Source organism: Anser cygnoides, chromosome 14 (assembly GCF_040182565.1).
Source record: "Anser cygnoides isolate HZ-2024a breed goose chromosome 14, Taihu_goose_T2T_genome, whole genome shotgun sequence".
Lineage (NCBI taxonomy): Eukaryota > Metazoa > Chordata > Aves > Anseriformes > Anatidae > Anser > Anser cygnoides.
The window spans coordinates 16,295,221-16,307,766 of NC_089886.1; the positions used below are offsets into that span (position 1 = coordinate 16,295,221).

Below are 12,546 nucleotides of genomic sequence, written 5' to 3' on the forward strand. Positions count from 1 at the left end.
TTAGGACACTGACAAGAAAAGCCATAAGCAATGTCTGGCTTTTGCAGAGCCAGAAATATCCAGGAATTCAAGCCTTCAGCTTGAATTAGATACTTGCTTCAATCTGTGTCACTTGGTCTCTTACAAATGCCAGAGCTACCAAATGCCAGAGCTAAATTTAGTGTTTTAATTCAAAAAGCACACATTCTGATGCAGATAGACTTTTGTTAAAGTAGCTGAAAGGTTCTTTTTCTTTCCTCCCCATCAGAAGGCAGGGAAGGAATAAATATTAAAAAAATTCTTTATGTGCCACCACAGAAAGTTATTGATATCTGGATAGCTCGAGCTTAATATACAGACACTGCAAACTGCCTGCAAAATGTGCAGTTTAATACACATTTGAAATACAATGCCAAGATTGCACAGAAAGCATTCTTTGCAAAAAGGACATTGCATTTCACATCATTAAACGAATTCAGACCGTCACAAGGAACGCGTCTCCCACTGCTCAGGTAGAAAAGGCTTCCTGCTTATGTGACTGGTGGGAACGCGTCAGCACGAACAGAGCAAGTCGCACGTGGGAGAGACACGGCTGGTAACGGCAACAGCCGTCTAGTTCCCACAATGAGCAAGGTTGTCTTGGTTTTGGCTGGGATAGAGTTAATCTTCTTCGTAAAGGCTCACATGATGCCATGCTTTGGACAGAAATCGTGGCTGTTTACCCTTCTGACTCTCTCCCTTCCCACCCAGGAGGACGAGTGAGCGACTGTGCGGTGCTGCCTGCCGGGTTAAACCACGACAAAGGGGCTACCATTAGTAAACTAGTGGGGTTTTCACTGAAAAAAATATGAACAGAGGTTGTTGCCGCTGCCATGCCAGCCTAAATTATCTAAAAGATCTAATCATACTGTTCAGCTAACTTGAAATCAGCAGGTGATCACGGTGATCTGCACATTGCTGGGAAAGGAAGTTTAGCCGGTGACCAATACCCAAAAAGTGTCATAGGCTAATCACTACTTGTATTTAATAATGGAATTACATATGAATGGATTATTTTGCATCCTCCAAACACATGTATTTCAAATAAACATCCCTGGAAGAAAATATGTCTAACTTTTCAGGAGGGACTCTTCAACTGATCAGATTGGAACTGCAGTTGCTTCTGCTTAAAACAGCAAGGGCATGGGAGGTGGGAGGGGAATGACAGACTTCAAGCTGCCAGGCCTCCTGACATTTGCTTTGCAGGCATTTTCATAAGAAGAACAGAAATTTCTCCTGGATTACAGACAAAGCTAATCCTGACTCAGATAGCTTCTTGGCTTTTCCCCCATGTTGCATACAATTATCGGCAAACTGCAAGTATTAACTATTTTACTTATTTTTAGACATTTAGTTCAACCTTCCAGGTTACTTGCATTCTCATAACAAAGCTGCATTATTCCCAAATTAAAGCTATTGCAGACAGATCACCTTTCTTAGCTCAGGCAGACAAAATTAATCTACCAAGTACACACAACAGGGCACAATCTAGCTCTTTAAATATAAATGGCCGCTGCAGGTTATGGTCCCCTGTGCATGCCATTCGCACATTTTATTTCTTGATTCTTCATTCAAACCTACACAACTGAAACCATACTTGGAAACACATTTTTGTCAGTTGAAGTAAAGAACTGTTTAGTGATGGAAGTACACAGAAAATTAACGTTAGCTGCAGAAAGTGTCTCCAGAAGCCAAAGGTTATTTTTGAAATGACTATATTCCTTTTTAGACTTCAACCTTCTTTTTGGGCTGGATTCCAGTAGAAACAGAAGTGTTACCAAGTCCAGAAAAGATCAGATTTCAATTTAAAAGAACAGTTACTAAGAGGAAGCAATGATCTTCAAAAGTCTGATACACTATTTTATTTTACTACATGATGGAAACTGGACTGCAACCTTTCTCCTAAATTATTAGCCTGGGGTTTAACAACTGACCCCTAAACTGGTGTAGAAGTTCTTTCATTCCTGGCTAGGAAATCCTTTACCTCCATGTTTAGGTATTTCCACCTCCCTTCAGTGTTTCCCCTAGCACTGCATTTTTGTTTAACAGATTAACATGAAAATACCGCATGCTTTATTAGGTTCAACTCTCCCATAATTTCATTTGGGTTAAGAGACTGATGTTGTTTGTCAGTGTAAAATGCCGCTCTTTGGCACAGACATTTTATTTGCTTGTTTGCCCGCCCCCACCTTCCTGACATATGTCAAATGTTTATGCGATTTGATCTTGATAGCAAATTACTGTTTGTACTTAATGTACAAGGTCAGCTTTTCAGCAAACTGAGAAAATATAATTATTTTAAAGCCGGTGGTATTTTTTTTAAGCGAGTTTAAGTTTAATCACGATATATAATGTATTTAAATGAAAATAAAACTTGCATTTGAAAAAAAAGCATACAATCCTCGCAAGCACTTTCCAAAATAAAGTACATTCTCGAACAGCAGTTTAGAAACTTATGAACAAAATTACAGTGGTGTAGCTTTGAAACAAAGTTGTAACAAGCCTCCTGTAAAAAGGCCTTCTACCATCTACGTTCCTAACAAGCTGTAGCACTGCAAAACACAGTACTGTATGAAACAGGGGTTTCAAAGTAAAACCTGGTTTAAACATAGGAGGTAATAAAACCGTATCACTGATCCATCACCAGCCAGAGAGCACGGTGGCTGAACCACACTGTTAGCTTAACAAAATAGCTTTAATAAAACTGAATGAAGCTAAAAGGCCCAAACATAACAGCAGTGAGATAACTCACAAATTACTGGTTATTATATCCCCCCAAAATAATAAAACAATCTGTCTTCAAAGGTTTCTGTTTCACTCTACTTATTCGGTTGTACGTGCACTACGCTATGCACCTGCACAACACACTATCAAACCCTGCTTACTCTTGTGATGGTCGTCATGCACATCAACCTTGCTGACACAAGAGCGAGAAAAGCTTCTGTAATATTGCCCTTCATTATAATTTCATTATTAAAATGATTTTTTTTGGCAACATCTGTGTCACCATACCTTGTTTCTTGACTTCTGTCACCTCTGTACTTGAAAAGTATACACATTAATTAGGAACCGTACCAGTACTTCTACTTAGTTGTTTTTTTTTTTTTTAATTTTACTAAGTACATTTCAAAAGGCTCTAGCAAAATCATGAGGTTAGTACAAAATTCAAATATAGAAATGTAATATATACTCCCTCATTCTATCATTATCATCTAGGTCCTGTTGATTAGAATAGATTCCATCTGAGACTCAGTCCAACAAAGCCACTTTCTAAAGCTGATTTCTCCAAGCAGCCTCTTCTTTCACACTGCTTGGGAGCAAGAAGAAAACCCTCCAACTATTCAGATACTACATCATTATGTAAGTAGGTTACAATTAGCTTGTTAACACACCAACACATGGATCATACCTTCCCCACATATCTCAGTACTTAACACAACCAGACCTTGACCTACTGAGATGTATGGACCCTACCCAATCTAAATCAAGAAGTGGCTTCAGGGAAAGTGGTTTGCTGACAAATTGATCGGGTTCCAGCAGTAACACTGACCTACTCGTATAACATACTGGAAGGCATTTAAGTTCCACTGCTTCTTGTAAAAGAGAAGAAAACATATTTACTCCACAATCAAGAAACAGGGTAATTGTGTCCTAATTTCACTTTATGTTTTAAACGAGCAGGTTATCTAGGTGCGAGTTTCACAGCATGTGAATTCAGGCTTCATTGCAACATGTGAGCAAGCACACATGTGACAACTGCAAGGCCCCACAAGCTTAACAGAGACTACTGAAAAAATAAATCATTTTATATTTATACAGTGGTGTTTGAAATTCAGACTACTTTAAAGATGTCTCTCTTTTGCTTTCTGAGGTTCTGTTACCAAAGAAGTATGAGGCATTAATAAATACAAGCAGGACATAACTAACATGACCAGCACCGATTGTGCTCAAAGAACAAAATAATCCATCTCGTACTAGACCCTTCTCTAGCCCTTCCTACTACTTGATTGCAAGACTCTAGCTATTCATAATACAGTGAACAGTTGTATTTATCGGCAACACTATAACAGAAGCAAACAAAACACTGAAGAAAGCATGAAGAAAAAAGTTATGAAAACTGGAACCCTTACAAGTATTTTCTGATTCTTAAAAAGCAAAGTAATTGCCTTGAAGAACAATTCCCGTTGTCATTATTTAAAAAGAAAAGTCTTAGTTAGAGACTTCATGAATCACACTAATCCCAACTCATTAGGGCATGCACATCGGTATTTCAGATATTGTTTATCCTACAAGTTACACTGACAAGACCGTCTCAAGTTATCCAGCAATATCTGTTGAAGTCTTTCCCTTTTTGATCCTATTCTGAAACCAGAAGCAAGTTGCCTCTAGCATTCGGAATTTATCTATCAAAAAAAAAAAGTAAAAAAAGTAAGTAAATAAATAAATAAATAAAATCCCCCTGAAACACCTGCAAACAATCATAGCAGGTGCTGGAAGTTACCTACTGACCTCCTGCCCCGCTCCCCACCAGTAAGACTTAACACTCCATGTTCCCCTCTGCTGTGAAGTTTTAAGGAAATCACCCCTTGAAGAGATGCACTACCTCTGGAGGCAGTTTAGACAGACCGACCCAAGCAGCTACCATTCCACGTACACAAGTTTCACTCTGAACAACTCATACCGCTCATTTTCCTTTTGTTTGTTTGCTTTACAGTTTCGTTGACACTTTTCACACTGTACGTTGAAGAGGAAAGGAATAAGGTGCTTTCATGTTTTTGGAAACCAATTAGAGTATTACAGTATCAATGCAATTAAGTAATTAAAAATATAATGATATTGACTGAAGAGGTATTTCAATATACCTCTTGGCATAATGATAGTAATTGAAAACCCCTTCTAGACTGCAGCCTACTTGGCACTTGCTTATTTATCAACTTATTCATCTCTATTCTGCTTACAAAGTGTAGGTAATGAAGGCAATTTCAGGGTGGTTGGTTTGTGTTTTGTTTTTTTTTTTCCCCACACTCTTTTTTTGGGCTTGGAATTTCTGGGGGTGTGTGATTGAAGCTGCACTCCCCGCATTAAGGAAGAGAGTCCCAGGGACTGATAGAGGACTCACAATTACAGGAGATGAATTGCATTAACCCCTGCCCTTCCACATTGCACTCGCTGCCCACTGGAAACAACAGCAGAGTTACTAAAATCCCACACTCTGTAATGGGATGGTAATAGGATTCAGAGGCCGTTAGGGTAAAGGCAATCCGTATTTTACAGTTAATAAGCTCTTGCTGAAGATGTTGGATCTCTCTTCAAAGCCAACAATTACTGATTTAGTATTAACAAATCCACAACAACTGTCAAGACAGCAGAATGCATTCAAGATGAAGTCAGCAGCTTATGGTGACACTTTAAAACGCACGTAGAAAAATGAAACCACTTAAATTGAAATAATTTGTAATTTTACTCTGATACTGGTTATTACTGTCATTTCAGAATTCTTTACATCCAGCTGTCACGGTTATGCAAGTTTGCACACAATTCCCTCAAAGTTCGGAGGTGTTTGTTTTTGCAAGTAAGTACTTTCGTCCTGTTTTCTAAATGCACACCTCTTGTCACAGAGAACAGCGAACACAGAACTAGAAAAGACAAAGTCATGAAATCAAGTTCTCCCCAATCCTAAATACCACACAATTTATTAATACAATAACCTATAAAATGGCTTGTCTACTAGGCTGTGGATTCAAACGCACCCATCGTTCTCCAATAACATCCCTTGAAGTGCAGGGTGTAAAATACATGCCTGATTCTGCCCACTGTTCTCTTACCTATCCTTTCAAAGCACCACTGTATGCATTCTTTAAAGGTGCACGGGCTGAATGCTTTCTTAGGCCCAGTATCACTGTACCTAAAACTATGGAACACCGCTGCTATGTAATAATCATTTATTGATAGAGAGCTCATAATCATAAAAACGCAAGAACAGGTAAGCAAAATCAAATATACATAAGTAAAATATCTACAAACCAAGCCCACAGTCACCTCAAAGTGAGGAAATAACTGTTTCTTAAACATTTGTTTTTAATAGTTCTTTTTTGTCACATCCTTCAACGTTAGAAGTCCACTTACAGAGCATCTCTTTTGCTTATATCAACTTCAGTTGGTCTTCGGTGTTACAGATGCACTGATACAGACAAACACTCTTCAGCACTAATTCCAGCACATAAAAGAACTTGATATTAAAGGCCACAATATAAAACTCTGAGGGGCCATACTAGTTTCTTTGTGCTTAAAACAGAAAACAAGCAGGTATTCCCCAAGACACTGTTCTCCAGATATTAATTACCTACTAAGTCCCTCTCAGAAGTCAGCGAGGTGTCCAAGGGAAACTCAGTTTAGCCTAGCTTGCTTTCTAGGAATGTCATCTTGCCCCATGCCTCAAAGAGGTACTGTCTTGGCCTGGGAACTCCTCAGATCACTAAAAAACAAACCAAAAAATGTCATTCCTTGTAAAAGAGTAAGAAAGAACTAACAGGAATGCTATGGTTGAAAGCCATACTGACTGCACTTTTTTCCGCAATGGAGGGGAAGCACAGCGCTTTACCATAAGAATTCGTAGAGAAAATTTGAGTATACTCAAAGAACACTGGGGGATGTAAAAGAAGAAAGATTTCTGCATGCATTAACTATGTTTAGCTTGCTACGAAAAAAGAATTTCATAAACTATTTTGAAAGATGCTTTCTAGAGTATCAAGAGATATTGCAGAGATTTTTGAAGCATAGCTTCCAGGCAAACTAACAGAATTAACTGGAAGCCAAGTAAAAAGGGAATCGGTAACTTAACTAAATTCTAGGACAGAAATTGTATGCTATCAATATTTTACAACACAGAAGAGAACTACAGCATGAACAGAAGAAAGGTATCAAATGCCACATGCATTGCTTTTATGAAGAGAAAATCAAAGAACCTACAAAACAATCCTGAATACCTGTGTACACAGATACATTTGTCTAGCTACACTACTTATACATCAATATCTGCACGTGACTGTAACTCAGCCTGACTCTGGATTCAGATTTCTTTTCCCAGCATAGTTAGCATGGGTAGGCAGCAACAGCACCTTCAGAGGTACTAAAAGCCCCGTGCAACCACACTGCTGCAAATAAGGGTGGCCTAGATGATCACAAGGTCTTTCCCAACTTGAAGGATTCTACAATTGTAACGAAACTGCTAAAGCTACATTAGTACATTTTGGCATGCATCGGTGCCTTAAATGGACCTACGCTGCCTCACAATCATTTGTGTAACTGGTATGGGTATGTAACACACACTGGCCAGTTCCACTTTTTAAGAACTGTTGTGTTTTCTTTATGGACTCAAGGTGAAGCATTCCATCAGTGGCTGGTGAGTTAATGCTTGGTGAGTATCAGCAAGTTTTCCAAGTGTTTTGGTCTGAATGTTTCTTACAAAGATGAGGAAACATATGATGCTAGTAAAAACAAGGAAATAAAAGAGGACAATCTTGTGTATGTTCCAGAATAGGTAAATCTATTTAAACCTCTACTTTTTCATTCAGATCACATACTTTTATTCTTCAGAACACTTTGCACTGAAAATTATTATTTTTTTTTTACTATACAATTAAAATTTCTGCACTCAAACCATAACAACAGTGAAACAAACGCAACAAGAACTGCTTGCCTGCTCTAATGCAGATCTCCTTGAAAGGACCCTACCAGTTTAACTCACATTTCATCAGCCACATCCCTTCCTGCCTTTCTCTTCTATTCTTTCACACAAAAGAACTATTGTTGTTTAAAATTTTGATGTTAGATGTATAAAGCACTCCCAGAAACATAAAACTTCTCTTCCCTTGCAGCATAAATTAGAATTCGAAGTAACTCCTCCAGAGATAGTTTCACTTCTGCTTCTTTTCTCAGAGAAAAAAAAAAAACAAAGGATATTAAAAAACAAAACAAAAATAAAACTTGCAGCTTTCTGCAAGAAACTATCAAAACAGTTCTTAAAAAGAAGATAAAACCCTTAGCCAGAAGTGATCGGTTCCTTCAGAAGATTTCCTTTTAGAAGAAGGTGAACAAGACTAAAACAATTAATTTGTTAAGGCTGACCAAGGGTGACTGGGTAAACATGGAAATGAAACACATTGCTCGTTCTGCATTCCTGGTTTGTTTAGCATTTGACATATGCTGTCGCAAAAAGTGTTTTAATTGTTGTTTCAGTCATTCTAAAATCCTCTCAGAAAAGGTAGTAAGGCAACACAATATAATCGGCTATAATACAATAATCACGGTTTGGATTTCTGTCAAGTTTCTTACAACGTAAATGAGCATTTATCAGGAATTTGCCCCAAACAAATAATTTACACTCATTTCCGCAACAAGACAGACATGATTCTCTTTCATTCAGCTCTTTGTTAACTCTGATTAATTACTTCACTTCCAAATTTCATTAGCGACATATTCATCTTTGCTAGGTAGCAACAACTGATAGGCTGCATCTCCACGTCTGATATTAGAAGCTGAACATCTGCCCATTCCTTACATTCTACTGACCTCTAGAGACTGTATGTATATATGTATGGTACGTATACATTATTTATGTGCACGTACACATACTTGAGCAACGTCACAATAGATCAGCCTTAGAGAAATCTCTATGTAGTATTTGATGTCACAGTTCTTGCTCTAATCACGAATTGTTCTTAGATGTTTTTTCTTGTATTTTCTAGATACGAAGAATCTCTTGCTATTTTTTTCTTAACCTGTGTCCTTCTAGCCCAGCCACACCATTGTCTTCCTTCTTCAGGATGTACACAATTCAGCTGCAAGTATGAATATCAATATAAATATTGAAATAATCCAGGTTTCATTAAGAATGAATAACAGCCAGAGACGGAGCACCACCAAACTGTAAGTTCCCAGTTAGTGGAAAGAAGTCATTATTGTACGTATGGAGAGTATAAAAATCTCTCAACTCAGCACCAACAATTCCCACCCCACCCCACCCCCCCCGCCTCCAAATGATACCATCTTGCAGCAGATTCCTTGTCTCCATTTTGCTGCCAAGGAAAAAAACCTGTACACAAGCCTGTGTTTGGTTTGACATTTAGATGAAACAGAAAGGGCTGAAGGAGTTGGATTTGTCAGCTAAAACCTATTCAGAATAGGCATTAATCCAATAGCAAAGAGAACTGAGGGGAACAGAAAAGACTATATGTTCCTCCACAACAATGTTAGCATAGCTGACATTGTTATGAGCCACTGCTTAGTAATACTTTGTAGGCAAGTATAAGAAAAAGAATTAACACAAGTACATGCAAAATGAACATATGAAATATAAAAGGCATATCTTCCAACTGAAAATACTTTGTATTGAGTGTCACATCAAAATACGTCAGAAATATACAAGTTTTTTTCCAATACTGCTCGTGTTGTATAGAGAAGGACCACCCGTACAATACCTTTTCATCATGTTATCCCCTGGGATGCCACAAAGATAAGTTTAGGTGAAGGATCTGAAAAAATGTCCTACTTTCAAAGCTTTTTAGCTTTTTTTTTTTTTTTGGGGGGGGGGATAAAGATTTTTATTTTTTTTAGCACTGCTGTAATCATATTGCAAATGATAACAATTCAAGCGTTATTAGATTTGGAATCAGCTATGAGCTATGGGTTGAATTTTCTTAAAACTATTATAAGCTATAGATAGTAACCACGTTCTCTTATCTTTCAAAAGCTGCATGCACAATGATAGTAAGAACTGTGTTAACTAAACAGATTTTACAAAATACAGCTAGAAGAGGAACTATGTCTGCTCCTTTAAGTTACTCAGGAGTTGCTTCAGCAGAAATAAGAAAAATATACACATTTGTGTCTTTTCTTTTAGAAGTAACATCTTTAAGACAACTTCATTGCCAAATCCTTTATTTTATTTTTTGACTCACCTTATGTCAACCTTTAATGTAAGTACCACACAGATGGAACAAATTATATAGATGCATTTTGAAACAATCTTCCTAGATAAGTCATTCATTACTATTACCTGCTGTACCTTTTCTTATGTACACAGTGGCTTTATATCTCACTAATTTACTGTAAACTCACAGACATCCATTCATCCTGCACTCCAATTATGCGAGAGTAGCTATTTATGTTTAAATTTGAAGTAGGCTTAAATTAAAATACATAGATTCAGACTTGTGTCTTTGTTTATATATACACGTGCATCCATGGACAAACACAGAAAGACAATATTGCTACTGCTGAGAAATGTGGCAGTAGACTGGACTGGGTCCAGAATTATTTACCCTGTTCAGCTATCCTGAGCTTTTCATAGTGTATTCGTAAACAGAATTCCACTGTAAGAGTAGGCTTGCTTTTCTCTTCATGACTTTGAGAGCTGAGAAATACCAAGATAAAAGTTTATTCCTTGGGGCTATATTGTGTCATAAGCCTTTAAAATGAATTTGCCAATGTTTTCAACAGGGAATTCTCTTTGAAAACTGATGACATATTACGATCTTTTAAGCTGAATTACGTACCATTTCACTGAACTGACAAGTCTGAAAGTAAACCAAAGTAGGGAAGGTAAAAGAACATAATTCTGGTAATACTCTCTCACTGATAACAGGCAGGTTTATTTTTTGTGAATGACATAGAACTGTAAAATAAACATACGTAGAAGTGCTTATGAATTTGTGCATGTGCCCAGCTGAGATGCACAAGGCTCATTATCAATTCTAATTTACTCTAAAACCCTACAAACTTTTAAGCCTAAGCAAAAATGCAAAAAAACCCTACACGTGACAATTCAATAAATGAATATAGATGCATTTATGAATTCAATAAATGCATATAGATATGGATGCTTCCAAAAGCATACTCATGAGACACAGTGGGATTTTATTCTTCAACATATGAAGTATGCGAACAGTTTTCTAAAGATTAAGGAATTAACCTTAGTATGTACACAGTTGTGTGCATGCCCAAACTCAGTACCCAACAACAAATTACACAAAATGTTAATGAATGGAAAAAAACACATCATCCTAAGGCTTGTCATATTGAAGAAAGTTTGGTGCATGCCTCTGCAGGGAGGGGGGAGAGTAACAAAAATAACAGCAAAACAAAATATTAAAACCAAACTGTAATAAATAATCTACAACCTAAATGAGACAGATGACTGTAGAGATTGCCAACAATTTTTTCTACCTGCATTTTTTTCCCAGTTACAAGTAGAAACCGTTTTTTTTTTTTTTTTACGAAGTAAATAAAATAAAAGAAGCCATGCTCCTCCAGTGCTTCATAGTAAGGTTAATTCTAAAAACAAAACCTAATCTTGAAAAGATCTTCAACTAATTTTTGTTTTCCTTGTTTAGCTACAGTACAAATAGATACACAAACCAGATGAATGCAGAGAAATCACCTGCTAGTTATGACTAGACCAAGTTTTGTGTATTTATCCTACTTTACCTGAAAAGCTAGCGTTAAAAAAACAACACAACACACATTATTGTTTTGAATTTGAAATCAGTTACGGTTGATGATCATCTCCAAAAATAAATATTCCCACAGATAGAGGTCAGTGGTTGCCTGAAATTGCATCAGTTAGTGCCTGTATATACAATCCTCCACTCCTTTGGGACTGCTTTATCATTTTATCTGATTAATTAATAACACAGTAGTTTCAGAATAGGACATCACAGCTTTCTGTCCTCTCATTTGCCATTAGTTACTCTACTTCAATTTATTAATGTGAGCCACATCAGAGGATTTCTCTCAGAATTTAGGCACATCAAAGAAAAGATGTTAAGTCATTATTGTTCATAGTTAAGAAAGATAATGTACTAATTCACTTTTTTTTTAAATTGTATTATGTGTTGATTTGGTAACCTCTTGCTGTTCAACATAAAGCAACTTTGCTGCATTGGAATTCTACTAATTTTGAGATCTGATGTATTTCATTTCTTAACTTATAATTGAGCATTTGTAGTTTGTGAACTTTTTTAAAAAAGATAACGCTTTTAAGGATAATCTTTCAGCCCTTCATCGGAGAAAATACGCACGTGAAACAACGGCAGTACTAGCGATACAATGTTAAAAGTGGTAAGTAAAAACTACAAACCTATAAAAGACCACAGTTGTGATGAGTCTAACAATTTCAGTACATGTACTTCTTCAGACTGAATAGAATCTAAGATGATGATGCAAAAATGTATTGGTCTCATATTATTAAACTACCAACAGCCTGTCTAACCATTTACCTTGAGATTTTTCTTTGGCTTTTGTAATCTCACTGCATTTCTTTTCCTCTATCAAATAATCTTTGCTTTGCTCTCCAGCAACATCTACTGGAACATCAGTAAAATGCTGCTATTTATATTAATCACTCATTTAAAATCTAGTAGGGCAGAGTTAGCGAATGCCAAAATGAGAGAGAAATGATCTGCAATTCAGATCCTGCATTCTAGGCTCAAACAGATCAAGTTAGCTCGCCTTCAGCCTCCTAGCTTT

The 12,546-nt window shown here is 36.9% G+C and overlaps 1 protein-coding gene across 9 annotated transcripts in view; it reads right to left on the reverse strand.

Annotated features, from left to right (window-relative positions):
* The window catches only part of TENM2 (teneurin transmembrane protein 2), a 1,595,068-nt gene that overhangs the window by 336,515 nt on the left and 1,246,007 nt on the right, over positions 1-12,546 (reverse strand). Inside the window, exon 1 of one of the 9 annotated variants that reach the window (XM_066977126.1) lies at positions 4,149-4,165. The exons of the other annotated variants lie outside the window; for them this stretch is intronic. The gene's annotated coding sequence lies outside the window, so the exon portion shown is untranslated. Of the gene's footprint in view, positions 1-4,148; positions 4,166-12,546 lie in introns of those variants that run through there. 9 annotated transcript variants of the gene reach the window in all.